Source organism: Periplaneta americana, chromosome 4, assembly GCF_040183065.1.
Source record: "Periplaneta americana isolate PAMFEO1 chromosome 4, P.americana_PAMFEO1_priV1, whole genome shotgun sequence".
Lineage (NCBI taxonomy): Eukaryota > Metazoa > Arthropoda > Insecta > Blattodea > Blattidae > Periplaneta > Periplaneta americana.
The window spans coordinates 53,043,662-53,060,661 of record NC_091120.1 but is presented as its reverse complement, the minus strand read 5'-3'; the positions used below and the strand labels follow the sequence as shown (position 1 = coordinate 53,060,661).

Genomic DNA, 17,000 nt, shown 5'->3' with positions numbered 1-17,000 from the left:
AGTGTGTTATTTGAAGATAAAACATCTTATTCTGTTTTTCCTACAATTTATCTATTTTTATTGATATTAGTTTTTTTTACGATTGGTCGTCCATCTGTGTATAGCCTTTCCCTCTAGACCTGTGGTTCCCAAACTTTTTGAAGGCGCTACCCACTTTTGGCTCACACTTTCTTTTGAGTTCTACCCACTCCTATCGTAGCGGTACTTAACCCCATTCGAAAAATACAAATCCTTGTAAAAACGCACAAAACGATAACTTTACTCAAAACCATTGGATACCACACAAGAGAACTACACAAATATAAATGTATGATGCAACAATGACACGAAATATTAATAAACATCATTTTAATACTTCAAACTATTACCACCATCGCACTGCTGTAATAGTTTAATACAAGGTGGTAAATTTCATCAAAGGAAGAGCTTTGAAAGCTCGTGTATTCAGCAAAATTTGTGAAGACATGGGTTCGTTATATGGAAATACTCTTTGTCATATGAAAGTAAGACGGCTTTCGTGGAATAACGTGTTGAAAAGAGTTTTATAGTTAAGAGCAGAATTTTTATTGTACCAGGAGGCCTACATGTAAGTTAAGAAATCGGAATGTGCAGACCTATTTCGCAATTCTTTTTGTTTCTTACATTGGTCTTCCTTGCTCATACTTTCGAACATTTGAACACTTTGAATAGTAGTTTGCAAGGCCAAGATGTCCCTGGTAGAGGGGCAGAGAAGGCCTGATGGCCTTATCTCTACCAGGTTAAATAAATAAATACTACTAAAATAAATACTAATATAATAACAGCCAGAGATAAAATTAAAGAATTCATAAAGAAACTTGATTTCTGGTCACTGCCTATCATCTGACAAAAAGAAATTTGATTAATTCCAGTGTATTAAATAACTCGTGGAAAATTTAGTTACATTATCATAGACAAATATTGCGTTGTTTTTGCGGACAAGCAATTAAGTTTCGACAATTTCAAACAACAGCGTTTTTTGTATTTTCGGAAAAAGATCAAAACAATTACGACAGTGACAGATGGATAGTGAATACGTTTTTAGACAGTTTCGTTCAACTGACTGAAATTCCAGTAAATATTAAGGAAACATTCATTGAAATATGTGCCTTCTGTTGGAATGTTTAAACTAGATTTTTTTTTTAAAAAAGCGTAGATCAATTTTGGATCAAAAATACAAGAATACTTCGAGCTTACAAAAGTACTTAGTTCTTAATTTTTTTTATATTTGCAACTTCATATTTATTGCAAAATTTCTCGTCTATGATTGATCACATCAAAACGAAAGCGAAAAATTTCCTTGAATTTGAAAATATCAGTTTCTGTGTTTGGAATATGGAGTCCACATTTGAGAAGCTGCTTTCTGAAACACATACACATTTATTACATTAATTATTTTTTGCTTTGTAACTACTAAAATATTTTTTCATTCTAACGTTCAACGTTGTTTATGTTTATGTTTCTAAATACAAAATAAATGTACGTTAATAAAACTTTTTTATATTATTTTGTAAATTATCTCGCGACCCCTCCCCACCCACACAGTTCCTTACACGACCACCACTTTGGGAACCACTGCTCTAGATAATATATTCTTACACGACAGGAATGTCACTGCTGAAGGCTGTGTGCGACGTAGCCAGTAGAGACGCCAGTAGGGTCGTACATGCCCCATTCGCGCAATAGAGTGTATTATTATTATTATTATTATTATTATTATTATTATACTACTACTAAATTACATTTTATGTACTGGAAGTACACGGCGGCCGGCGATAGCAACCGTTGATAACCGAGCTCCCGGCACTGCGGCCGACTTGAATCCCCTCCGGTTTGTAGGAGCGGGAGTCATTTTAATCTCATATCGGGAGCTCGGTTATCAGCGGTTGCTATCTCCGGTCGCACGCCGCCGTGCAACGGGGACTCGACAGCAAAAGGCACTGTATTTGTAGATTTAAATACTGTATTTTTGAACCGATTGTACTTACGATCAGCATGTTTGTAGCAAGTGTATAGATGCTACATCTCCATCCATATCTTCTCACTGTAGAGGAGGATGATCCGTGTTCAGTTAACATAGTGAAGCAGGGTACCCGTGTCCGAAATCTATTCATCACTAAAGAGTGCAAATGAGATGCGTATTGAGGGAATACAAGTTTACTGCACAGACTGCTTTATTGACGTCACGAGTGGAGTTGTATCTCTTAGGTACACTGACTCACAACTCATTTGTAATGGGCGTTAGCATTTATTTACCATTCTTCGGCAGTTCTTTGCTTACTCCAGCAGCTACTTCTACACTTGCTGGCACATTCTTAACTTCCTCTCTTAGTGTTCCACCTTCATCCACACGTCTTCACTTCTTTATTTGTACATCTGCACTAAGTAGAGCATTTCTTTACTTCCCACCGTAATTCTTATCATTCTTAAGTACTTCTTTACTTAATTTCGTAGCATTTATATATCTTTATGTCAAAACATCGGTAAGATATACCGAAAGCAAGTATGTCTCGTTATTTCAAGCTGCAGTTATTTGTTGAAGAGTTCGGACCTCAACACTTCTCTACGCACAGTTTTATTGAGAGAGAATACTTTTGTTATGCCCATAAGTCTAGTTTCCTTAATTTTATGTTGTTTTTTTTTCCTCGTAATTTTAAGAATTTATATTGGATATTGTGTTGCGAAACAAAAAAATAATGATGATTTGTAGGTATCATATTGTATTTTAAATTCGCTCCTGCCACATCATGCTTTGTGGACAGAAGTTTTTCACAGTATAAACACTGCCTAACTGAATGTCGTAAGAAGTTAACCTCTCAATCTCTGATGAAATATATTGTTGTTCATTGCAACAAGTGCAACCATGAAGGAGGGGAAAGTAGTGCAAAGTAAGATAACATACATTTTCTATGTGTGGTTAGTTGTATAAATTAATTGTAAATATTTGTATTATAATGCTGTAACACCTGAGTTGTGTATATTGTAAATAAACGTAGTAACTTACTGTGAAATGTAAGTGATAGTTGGTTTAATATTTTAAAGTGTATTCACGGAACACTAAAAATATGTAGCTCAAACGACTGTATCGCCAAGTTTAGTTGGGGTTCTGGCTGTATGAGGACAATACACTCCACTGCATTACATGCTGCTTATGGTCGTACCTATAGTCCAGCGGTTCCCTGGCGATCCGCCAACACTTATCAGGGGATCCGCGGTTTGTACTGTATTGGTCGGCGGGAAGAGGCACATAAGTAAAAAAAAAAAAAAAAAAAAAAGAGTCTTTCAGGAGAGCCTTTTTTTTTTTTTTTTTTTTTTTTTTTTTTTTTAATTTTTGCCTAACTGAATATAAGTACAGGGACATCATTTTATTTTTACCAACATTTTTAACATTAACCTGGCTATACTCGGAAACACTGTTACCCCCTTCCATTACAGGAGTTTGACATTACTAGTGCAATATGTAAACAAATCATTTTACAAGCTATAGGAGGAGAGAAAAGTAGTGTATCCATTTATGTTGTAGGGAAATACGATATTACGATTTTCAGTTTGATCATCACTTTTATGGAATTTATCAAAATACAGTAGAGTAGTAACATTTTTTTTAACTCAACTTTTCAGGCGGCTATGTTATTATGTCATGTCTACTTTATTTAGCATATTAATTATTGGTGTAACATACAATATAGAGAGTGCATTTAAATTGAGGGGGTCATAAGTAAATGGCTGTAAGTGCACTTAAGTTACTTTTAAGTCTTAAAATCGGTGAAATTTTTATTTAAATTTTAATGTGTGATGAGATTAAAATATCCCTTTGCCACTAAAATTTTAGATACCGTACTTTAGCACTTAACTCATGTTATTACAAATGTCACTAGCATTCCTTTGCTTCTAGCCACCTCAATTCAAAATAAGCTAATTTGAATTTTTAAACAAGTTGCTGAAAATGGTTGCCGTTCATTACAATGCAGGCTTCAATTCTTTACGCATATTATTAAAAACATTTTGAAGCATATTCTCTGAAATTGAATTTATCGTTTCTTGAATATAATTTTTAGTACGATATTATTAATATAGGTTCTTTCTTCTATAGAAAACGCAACCATATTTCTGAAACACACTATACACTGCAGTGTTTACTTCACTGCTTGAAGACTTTGAATGCAACAGCGGCCGTAAGTTTGTGTGTCTGACGGGAGCAAGGACATTAGTGAAGGGGTCGGAGTGAAGTACATTCAGAAATGCAGGTACAATAAAAATGCAAGTAAAAATAAAATGGTGTCCCTGTACAATAATGAAATTCACGTATGCTGGGCAAAGCAGGATCCTTTTCAATTTAACATACAAGAAATTTTATTATTTAAAAAAAATATGAAAAAATACTTGACTTATGTGCTTCGATACAACAGAAAAATAGACTTTGACTTCTGTTCCTTTTCCCGCCGACCAATATATTTTGAATAAATAACATATAATACTACCGTTTTTCTCGTCGCAATTGTACAATACTGTACGCGACTGTACTTGGGAAATTTAGTATATCGGCAAGGGTAGATGACCAGATCTCACCCTTGCTTGAGCTGGCCTTCGAGCTGTAAGAAACACTGCTTTTTTTTCCAGTTAAAGTAGTCAGTTCTATTGAAATTTTTTATCTGCGTGGCTAGGGTGGCGAGTTATTAGTTAGTTTTTACCTGCTTGGTGTGTGTGAATGTTTGCAGTTTTTTCTCTAGAGACCAACAGTATAAAAATAAGTTCTTGTAAATGTGCTCGGAGACTTAATGTCATAATTGTAAAATGAATTTGATTGACAATGTTATTTAGTCAGAAATAATTTTTTTTGACACGTATTTTTAAAAAGAATCGAATTTCGTCCATTATTGTGCACGCGTTCTGCTTCTACTTTTATTGTGAAGTCAGTTTTATTCATTCAGTACAAGCAGGCTTATGTGAGGTGTTCGTGTTAAACTGTGTGTTAATGACCACGTGTCGTTGATTCCGATCATAATATTAATTAATAGGTACTACAAATAATTTAAATTTTCATATTATACAGTGATGTCTCAATAGCAATAAAAATCACAGTTCTACAAATTCATAAATCAGTCGATCAGCTTATCATGTATCACACCCAGTGCTGCCAATTTAAAAACGAATGAATAAAAAAAAAATGAATCATATTTGGCTCTTGGATTTACAGGCAATAAAATTTTGCTCCTGTCGCCCTTTGTGTGCTATGTAACAAAGTGTTATAAAACAGTTCTTTATTACCCGCAAAACTGCGTAGACATTTGGAAACAAATGTAAGAAGAAGAACATTTTTTTAACGTAAACTTGAAGGGTTAAAGCAATGTCAGAATATGTTGGTGAAAAGTGCGAAAACCGACAATGAAAATGCTACAGAGGCGTCATACCGGGTTGGATTTACAGACAATAAAATTTTGCTCCTGTCGCCCTTTGTGTGTTATGTAACAAAGTGTTAAATAACAGTTCTTTTTTACCCGCAAAACTGCGTAGACATTTGGAAACAAAATGTAAGAAGAACATTTTTTTAACGTAAACTTGAAGGGTTAAAACAATGTCAGAATATTTTGGTGAAAAGTGCGAAAACCGACAATGAAAATGCTACAGAGGCGTCATACCGGGTTAGTTGTGAGACAAGGAAACAACACCATTCTTCAAGAAGTTAAGTATTTAGGCATTACGATCGACTAACACTTACGATGGAACAAATATATTACATATTTATGCAATAGATTACGTAAAACAATTTATATCTTTGTTATACTTCGGTCATATTTACCAATTAATATTTTACGTCTCATTTATTTAGCTTTATTTCAATCCATTCTCCAGTATGGAATTTTAGGGTGGGGAAATGCTTGTAATTGTAATCTCACTCCACTAATACTTATTCAGAAAATAATCATTAAAATATGCCTTAATAAACCAATTGATTACTCATCTGAGCTTTTGTTTACTGATTTTAATGTTTTGAAAATTAAACAGATTTATTATATTGCCTTATTAATCTTCATACATAAAAACCGTAATAAATTCAAATTGTATCATCGTAAATATGGAACTAAAAGATCCGATTTTATATGACTAGAGGAACCAAAGTGTTTCACAAGCACAGCTCTGAGCCATGGTACCTACTTTGGTCCAAGGTTATACAATAAAATAATTGATAAATACCCAAATTTGGAAAATTGTAGTATCAGGAATTTCAAAAATAGCGTTAGGAATTTAATTTTTAAAGAATATATATATATATTGATTTAATATGTATATGTATTTGTATGACTTAAATTGTTAAAATTGAAATTGTATTTTTAAATTTAATTTATTCCTGTAATTTTTTTTTCTTGACCCAGTTTGTGTCAAAAAATTACCTTTGTGTTTATCTTTGTGTTTAGATATCTCCCTGAGCACGAGTTTTTTACTCCTTCAGGAAAGAACTAAGATTGTATTTCTGTCAATGTTATTTTATTAACAATAAACAACAAACAACAATTACTGAAAAAAATACAAGCATTTTATAATACTACTGATGTTTATGAACTCATGGCTATGCATGGTAATTAATGCAGTTGTAGATATATTGTCGATGTTAAATACGTATAGAATATAAAATATGGAGGCATAATCTAGCGATTAATTTAATTTAATCTAATTTGAGGATCCGTGAATCTTTTTTCCAGTCGAAAGGGATCCGCGATCAAAAACGTTTGGGAACCACTGCTATAGTCGATGTTGCAGTTAACTTTGCGGTTTCCAAACCCCAAATGCGCTCTCTAGTCATCACCAATAATAAAACCATTAAGTATATTCGTCTATACTCGTACATGTGATTAGGTCCATTTATTATACTTATTTGAGAAAGCCCTTATTGTTGTTGACATTTCCGCTTAGATGACTTCAGTAACTTATAATATACAATCGGCGTAATAAAACACTGGGAATTCGAAATTAAATGTCGTAGGTTATAGCCTTCTGCAACCTTCAGTGACCTCTCGTAGTGTTTTAGAGAAATAATTGGCTGCAAAAATAAATTGAGGTCAATATATCTAAGACATAAGAAAATATGCGCGTCATAATTAGTGTGTACATAATTCTCAAGAAAGAAGATGACAATCTCCACGTATTCAAGCGATCTCTGAAAGGAAATTGATTTTTCATGACCTTCAAATGACTGATGTTGGCCTAAGTTATCTTATCAAATATTCTGTCCAATTCAAGTCCTAAGTCAACTCCTTATTTTTCTCTATAATAGGCCTATATCTCGTAGGACGTGTTTAGTTATTATATGTTTAAATTTTTAACTTATTTATGAGTTACGTTTTTTCGGTTAGGTGATTGTTGCTGATTGCTTAAAATCAAATTCAAGAATATATAGGCCTACTGTTTGAAAATAAGAAATAATTATTTTATCTTCACAAAAAAAAACTCGTTTCAGTTGTTTCGTTATTGTTGCTGTGGCAGATAAAATGAATAAACAGCTCATTCAAGTTAATCTCGAGTAGGAATGTCTTTTTTCTGCAAATTCATATAAAAATAATAGTTTTAAGTCTACAAATGACATTTGACCTTATTCAGTTGCTACTGTGAGGTTGTTTCATTGCACTGAGAAAATGTGACACTCTAAATAGAATAAGATGTGGACCCTGCAGTGTATCGTCATTGTAGAAGCTCATAAAAAATCAAGGTTCTGCAAGATTTTCTTCTGGATTATCTTCACTCCTTAGAAGAGAGATTACTAATATTCTAATAGAGAGAAATGGCGGCCGTAGGCTACCTTACTTACTTACAGTGGACTCTCCTAAGTTCGACAAAACGGAATTGAAAGATCAGTCCAATAAAGGTAATGGGTGTGGCAGGTGAAATGAATACAAATTCTCATTTGTTATCCATCAACGAATACAGTACTGTACTTGCATTTCCTGCCCGCCCCGAGACTTGTGTATGCGCTTCTAGTACCACAGTGGGTTTCGACAGTTCCGTCTCACAAACGGCACAATTCTCAAATAGAAAAAGAAGAGTTCAGTAATTTAAAATAAGTGATCAATATGGATGTCCTAATCAATAAAATATTCTGTTTTCCTTTAACAAAAGTATCACTACAAGACACAGAACCAATTCGCATTCAAACGGCAAACCCATTTCTTAGTGCCCGTATAGGGTGTCTAATTCTCCTGCGTAAGCGGTCGAACTATAGGATGTCGAACTAGATTTCTGTCGAACTTAAGAGCTTCCACTGTACTTACTTACAAATGGCTTTTAAGGAACCCGGAGGTTCATTGCCGCCCTCATATAAGCCCGCCATCGGTCCCTAGCCTTAGCAAGATTAATCCAGTCTCTATCATCATATCCCATCTCCTTCAAATCCACTTTAATATTATCCTCCCATCTACGTCTCGACCTCTCCAAAAAGGTCTTTTACCATCCGGCCTCCCAACTAACACTTTATATGCAGTTCTGTATTCACCCATACGTGCTACATGCCCTGCCCATCTCAAACGTCTGAATCTAATGTTCCTAATTATGTGAGGTGAAGAATATAATGCGTGCAGTTCTGTGTTGTGTAACTTTCTCCATTCTCCTGTAGCATTTTTTGATCAAAATGTCTTCGGGAATATGCTGCGTAAGGGGCGGTAATTTCTCATGAATCACCCTCTGTATTATATTGTATTATAACGGGAGGTTATTAACTCTGTGGAACGGAGCGCGTATGAAATGCAAGGCAGAGCTGATAAGCTACCGGCGAATGCCGCGTGAACCACGGAGTGGAGTCCCTCAATACAACAATCTACCTGTATTATATTATATTATATTATATTATATTATATTATATTATATTATATTATATTATATTATATCCCGAAAAGACAAAGTATATGATTGTGTCTCGTGACGAGAATATTGTACGAAATGCAAATATAAAAATTGGACATTTATCCTTTGAAGAGGTGGAAAAATTCAAATATCTGGGAGCAAATGATACTCGGGACGAAATTAAACACAGAATAAATATGGGAAGTGCCTGTTATTATTCGGTTGAGAAGCTTTTATCATCCAGTCTGCTGTCAAAAAATGTGAAAGTTAGAATTTATAAAACAGTTACATTACCGGTTGTTCTTTATGGTTGTGAAACCTGCACTCTCACTTTGAGAGAGGAACATAGGTTAAGGGTGTTTGAGAATAAGGTGCTTCGGAAAATATTTGGGGCTAAGAGGGTTGAGGTTACAGGAGAATGGAGAAAGTTACACAACACAGAACTGCACGTATTGTATTCTTCGCCTGACATAATTAGGAACATTAAATTCAGATGTTTGAGCTGGGCAGGGCATGTAGCACGTATGGGCGAATCTAGAAATGCATATAGAGTGTTAGTTGGGAGGCCGGAGGGAAAAAGACCTTTGCGGAGGCCGAGACGTAGATGGGAAGATAATATTAAAATGGATTTGAGGGAGGTGGGATATGATAGAGACTGCATTAATCTTGCTCAGGATAGGGACCTATGGCGGGCTTATGTGAGGGCGGCAATGAACCTCCGGGTTCCATAAAAGCCAGTAAGTAAGTATTATATTATATTATATTATATTATATTATATTATATTATATTATATTATATTATATTATATTATATTATATTACATTATACAGGTGAATTGATTAAAACCCCCAGCTTACAATATCGTTATAGCTCTTTCAGCAGTCTCTTTATAAATGCATATCTGAACATTTGCTCTCAATGTAACGCTAGACAAATACAAAGTAGGATTCATTTAATTGGAGTTTGCGCGACGACTGGTCTGTAAGATAACTCAGGACGCCCTATTGACAACAAACAACAACTCATGCCATAGGCCAGATTCGCTTTGTGTCCGGCATGAACTTCAAACCGAGTGAAATGTGCCAGATCGTGGACTCGGACTTATTTGTGCTGTGTAGGTGTGCATTCCCAGCGGCTGTGATCGCCCGAGCGGACAGCGTGCATCTCCACAATGAGGCTGGCTGTATTGTATCAGCTGTCGTGTGGACCTCGATCAGCCGATCACTCGCGGCCCCATCCCCTTGCCGCGTGATAATTGAGCGGGAGTGGATAAAAAAACAACCAAGAAATAGAATTGGAACAAAAGATGTATGTCTTAATGTGAATTCCTCGTCATCATATCAGTCAGACTTGGCTTCAATTCAATAAATACGACTCTGCCGCTGTTGATTGTGAGGAGGGGGGAGTGAGAGGAATTCGCAACTGAAAGTCCAGTGATATCGTTGTCTTATAAATTTCGTTCTCTCGTAGTTCCTTATTACTGTCGCGCTGAACGTTGGGAAATGCAAAGACACTTGTTTGTTTTCTCTTCCAAATGTTGATAAATTTTCTTTTTCTGTTCAGACAGTTCTAATTTTTATTTTTCGATTATTCTCTAGCGAAACTTGCAAGACAAAAAAAAAATAGCTTAAGTTATAGGCCTATACATTCGTGTTCAATAAAGAGTATTACATATTATTATAAGCTTATTTCAAGAAATTCGTTCCGAGATATTCACTGCAATAGGCACACGTTTTCTACATTTCTGATACAGAAAAAAAAGTATTTGACCGTGGCATTTGTCTGTGCATACCGATTTTTTTTTAGAAACTACATTAATATTCAGTATATACGAATAAATATTTCCTGGGATGATGCATGTGAAATGTACTATTTGTAGGAGAAACAATAGGTGATGTTTGAAATGTAGGCCTACCTCTGATTGAGGTTCTGGCTCTGTTATCATGCACTACATCTCACTTGATAATACAGTCCAACTTCCTCAAATCGAAATTCTGTAACTCTATTTTTCTATTCCTCGAAGTAATTTTAATTTCACGACGAAATTATGTATAATTTACATGTACACTGACGTTCAAAGGTATCCGACCTACAATTTTTTGATAGTGTACGCGAACTTTCTAACAACGGGATAAGTCAGAACCAAAGTTATAAAAAATTGACAAAATTTGAAAGAGTTCCACTACTTCTCAGTAGGTGGCACCATTATTGAGAGCCGTTGAAAAGTGTCAGGGAAAATTAATATGTAGATTAAGCATAAACTATTCTTCTAATAGACAATGTCAGCGGTTTCCAATAAACTCGGTGTTGTTTTACAATCAGTAGAGTGGGATGAAAAATTGAATTCTATAATGCGAGTTGGCCTATATTTATGTCCTATGGCAAACTGACTCCAGTCTTCGCCATCTATTCATAGCAGTAATAGCTAAAGAATCCACACTTACACCAACTAACTTTGAAAGAGTTCCATTAGTTCTCAATAGGTGACACCATTATTGGTGCGGTTAAAAAGTGTCGAGGAAAATAAATGTGTAGATTAAGCATAAATTATTCTCATAATTGAAAATATCAGCGGTTTCCAGCTAAACCCGGTGTTTTACAATCGGTAGAGTGGGATGAAAACTTGATTTCTATAATGCGAGTAGGCCTATATTTATGTACGATTGGCAACACTGACTCCAGTCTTCGCCATCTATTCATAGAAATAATAACTAAAGAAGCCACACTTACACCAACAAATTATCTATCACTATCGATTAGTAGTGTCAGATATCTTTAAACGTCCGTGTACAATTTTTCCTGTATCTAGATTAATATTTCTCTTCCTAGTAGGAAATAATTCTTTAACTCGATTTTAAAGTGAAAATTAAAGTTATGTACACATGTGTAAGTAAACTTGAATGAATGTGATGAAATATTACTTTAACAATCATTGTACATTAGTATTTTCCTTCCTTTGAAAGTATTCTCTTTCAGGAATTAACCCATTAGTACTAATCCTACCCTCTGTCAATCACTGTAGACATATGGACAACCTCGACTCCTCCTTGTTAAAAATTAAGCGATAATATTTTTCATCAATAGTACAGGAATTTAAGATACTGAAAATGTTTTCATTATTTTCTATATCTCGAATTTTTCAGGTAAAGGGAGATAAGCCATTTTTTGTGCAGATGGAATTTCGTTCCCCAGATGAACACACAAGTTAACTTATACAAGTGAGTGTGCAAAAATCAAAGAATACTAGCAGTTGATGTGTTCTATTTATATGTAATATTATTTGCAATAAGAGTCCGAAGTTTAATTTTCATTTATCTCCAAACTCATTTTTATGACTTACCTCCCTTTACCCAAACAACACCGATTATTGATACATATATCTCAAATCTGATTCGTGGACTATGTTGCTAGTCATCGATGTATGCAATGGAGGGTGGAAAGACTATCGTTTGAGGGACAGACTCCTCTAAGTAGAATAAAATATAGCCAAATTCTTTACGTCTCATGACCTAAACTACTACTACCTACGAGTAATGTACGTCTAAAGTAGTTGCTATTTTTTAGTAAAAATAAGGATAATAGGCCTAATATTATCTAAATATAAGGTCGAAACTGATTGTAATTATTTACTTCTTATTTAAAATTGATTGAATAATCAGTACTTTTTGAATGCAACCCAAATGCTATATTTAACTACTCACCCTACCTCATTAGCTCGTTGCTTAGTTGCCTCATGTTCATATTTAGACCTATATCAATGGCATTAAAGTTCTGTGTGAATATTTTAAAGTGCTAAAAAAATTTTAAGGTACTAAAATAAATTGAAAGTTTAATAATATAGAACAGTGATTCCCAACGGGTATGCCGCGATACACTACAGTGCCGCGAGATTAGCTAGGTGTGCCGCGGAACTTCTGAGACTTTGTGATATTGTTGGTAAAAGTAATTAAAATTATTTAGTTCAATATTTATTTTAAAAAAAGGACAAGGCAATAATATTCAAACACTTAAATTTATTTTACAGAGGATTTATTGGCTTACTCCTTACAACAAAATCAATGAGTTATTAATGATAAACGAGCTTGTTGTTTCTTACACAAAAGTTCAATTCGTAGTGGAATTGAAGACACACTTGCATTTCTTGTTCAAGTTTCGTTCGCGCTTCTTGTTTTTTTTTATGTTTGTTAGTGTTTTAAGCCCAGTCCACTTTGTTCCAAGATGCTGAACATGGAATTATATACATCTGGTCCGGTTGACGTTGAGGGTAATTCAGTACATTCTCGTCAACAAATGTGATGTAACTCAGTAATTGACATTTCATAATTATATCAGTTCAGTTATCGAGCAGTAGTGAAAATACTCGACCGTCGCTTAGCTTTTCATATACATGGCACTGGATATCTGAAGACATGTCATCAATTCGCCGGGAAATATTGTCGTTTGACAAAGGAACCAAGGATATTTTCTTCTCTGTGCCGTCATCTAACATTGATTTCACTATTTCCTTGCAGGCTCAAAATTACGTCCCCTACGATAGTGTGGGGCTGTATTTTTTTCGCTATTATTTCGGCAACTTTATAACTGGCCACTTATGCTTTTTCAGAAATAGTTTCTCTCCGTACCATAGCTTTTGCTTGCTTTTCTGTAAGTAAATAAGTGAATTATTTACATCACGACTCAGTCTATGACTTTGATTGTACAGTTCACTGAAGAATGGAAATGAAGATTCATTTCTACATCTGCCATATCTATGATATCTCGCTGAACCTGTCGGAGATCGAACATTTACCCCCTTAATAAGACGTTGTCTGAAGTGACTTCATCTGGGCCCAATGAGTTTGTTTACTCTCTGAATAAAGTAATTTTATCTCTACCTTGTAAGGTCGAAGGTTAAGCTCCGCTCTCACACAAGAGACTCGCCTTACCCGATTCATACGCTTCGAGAGATCCACTTGTTCTGCCAAGTGGCACCTTTCCATCAGGTTGTGCATACAAAATACAGAAGCCACAATATTTCATATCTTGGTTCGTCAGCTCCCGCCGTTGCCGTTATAAATGAGCGGTGTCATTTACTGCAAGGCATAATTTAAAACAATTATAATTAGTTTCCTGCATCGCCTGTTAGATATTTGGCATACCAATTAATTACTTCATAGTCCAACACTCCCAAAATTCATCACAGGCACTTCTATTTAAGTGAAGAAAATCCCTAATTTCCTGTCCGTCACAGTGATTCGTATCACAGCTTCATTTCCTCCGAATTTTTATGATCGTTACGTTCCAACTACCTGCCCAATCATTTCCCTATTAGACATAGAGGATTGACTTCGGTCCCAGAAGCGTCTTGCCGGTAGCGCTCTTGGAAGAAAGAAGAAGACGCCACGCTAATGAAATTAGTTTGCGATTTGCAGACGGAAATGAAGGCATTAACCTGGAGTGTCTGTGCCCCGAGGACTTCTTGCAGGTCTGAAGAAGACGACCGAGCCTACGTCACAGGGCAAGCCACCAGACAGATTAGCTCTTGGCGTCTCGTCCAGTTAATTACGTCGCATATAACATTGAATCGGCCATCGGATTCTTACTCGTGACCAAGAACGTGGCGATGTAACCGCTCATCTCTAGTTTCCTTTACCTAGCCTATTTTGAGTGCGTTAATGTACCTTCTCATTGGAGACTTAATTAATTCCTGTCATATTTGTTCAGCTTTGAATATGTAACTAATTCAAACTCAAGTAAGTTATTTCTGCATGGAGTGTAGCCTAATTTCTATTTCCTTACTGGAAAATATTTATTGTTGTCTTAAACCACAATGAAAAAATAACTTTATTCACTTTAATTATGTAATGTGGACTTTACATCACTAATAAAAATGTTGTAAACATTCATTATGCAACTAGTTAGGTAATACTGCTACTACCTTATTGTTCCGTAATGTGAAGCACACATTAAATTAAATTAAATAGAATTGATTTCATTAATTATAAACATTAATTTTAAAAATTTGTACTTTTTTCTTGGAACATCTCCAAATTTGTTATATTCCACTTCTTATTTATGCGGGACTTCGATGGCACTAAACGTTCAATTACAGAATTTGAAGGAATTTTAATATCTGAATCTTGGCTTGAACTCATTTTAATTTCTTCTAGTACTGCTGTTCTTCTGTTATAAACAAAAACCTATCGTTTTCAAAACTAATAAAATAAACAAATCGCCTGTCTCAGGAAAAAAAAAACTAATAATAATAATCACCTCTGCACAAAAGACATGTTCATAACTAAATACAATTACTTTTATTTAAAAAAATGTTTATCAAAGTGGATAAAACGTTGTATGATGTATACGTACCGTAACTTCATATTACAATAATCGACTGGTTATCAAACTCGGCCTGCGACCTCTTTCGTCAACTTTCCAACCCCGTATTGTAATATAAAACGTTACGATACTCATGGTGAGACAGCAGAGCGTATGGGCCTCCACAGAGACACATACAGGACAGAACAAACTACAGAACGAAGGACATCCATCCATACCCGAAGCGGAATTCGAACCCACGAACTTCGGACCGCGTTACCAAAAGAGAGCGCATCTTAGACGTGTAGCCATCCAGCTCACCTATGGCTTTCAATAAATTAAATTATTAAATTTAAAGAGTAGTCGAATTCTCATGCAAAATATTAGGCCGATAGCGCGTATTTCACTATTACACTCACTAAACTAGCGTAATATACATAATTTCAATATTCCTATATTATTATATAACTTTTAAGCAAAATATGTTTCTTCAATATCTAGTGAGTACCGCTCGGGGTAAGTGGAAACGCACAGGAAAGAAACTAATATAAAGGAAAGAATTGAAGTCTGGGGAACATGGTGGATAAGAAACAGTATCTCGTTTTTTATCCACCTCCTCAGATAAATATAATTAGGTCTATTTCTGTTTTTCGACTTTTGACTAAATAAATGAATATTACTTATGCATATTAAAAACAATAACATAGATCCCCACTAATTTAACAATTGGAGACATTACCTTATCTTTACAGTATTCGATTTTATTTTCAAACCAGAATTTCCTCTGAGAAAGATTTGAACTGATAAAATATTTTTGGATATTTTTGTAAAAGGCGGTCGTAGCGTGGTGCCAAGCACACCACTTCATTCTAGAAAACGCGGAGCTCTACCTTCCTGCTCCACAAACGCCATGTAGAGGATACACTTACCTTTTAATGAATACCAGCGTGAAGCTTTCAGTTAGTGCTTTTAATTATTAGGCTACAAAATAAAATTATTGAATTGTCTAGTAGCTACTATGGTTGAATAATTTGAAACAGTTTTTTATTTAAAAATATAATTATACAAGTTGTTATACTATGACTTCAAGAAAAGTCGTTGAAATTGTCGGCTACATTGAGTGCTATAACGTGAGAGTGGAATTCCTGAAATTAACTAATGTTTTTATTACACCAATTTCAAGTTTAGTTTTTAAATTCATAGTCAGGTGATCTTTATTTTTGTAATATTAAAGGAAAATTGTTACACTGTTTTCAACAAAATTGTATTTTTAAAGTTTGAGGAGGAAAGTATTAATGTGTTTTTGGTTGCTATGATCTGAAGAAAACATTGTTAAAAATTATGGAGAATTCATAGGACCTTAGTAGCCTAATTGTGTGAAACGTTTATGCTATCGGGATATTTAGATGTTAAATGAATAATTGGTTTTTAATTAGATGATTGTGAATATGATTTGATAGTGAAATAAATGTAATTATGCTATTTGTGATATATTATTAATGAAATTATTTTCCTTTATTCTTTATTGAATAGGCTATGTAGTCTAACATATGTCTTTGTAAGTACAGTATTTATAACTGAATTGTTTCCTTTCATCTTGATTGGTTCATTGGAGAGTCGTTAATATGGCTGTATGGTAAGAAAATTATAAAATATAATTCATGCACGAAAGTAAGTCTATTTACCAAGCACCATATCAATAGAAGATATAGTATATAACAGTCTATATATATTTATTTAACCTGGTAGAGATAAGGCCATTAGGCATTCTCTTCCTCTCTACCAGGGGATTACAACTACAATATTAAGAATATAATTACAATTATAATTACAAATAATATTAAATTTACAG

The 17,000-nt window shown here is 34.5% G+C and overlaps 1 protein-coding gene across 8 annotated transcripts in view; it reads left to right on the top strand.

Annotated features, from left to right (window-relative positions):
• The window catches only part of LOC138697814 (transcription factor SOX-5-like), a 970,705-nt gene that overhangs the window by 651,122 nt on the left and 302,583 nt on the right, over positions 1–17,000 (top strand). The window lies entirely within an intron of this gene.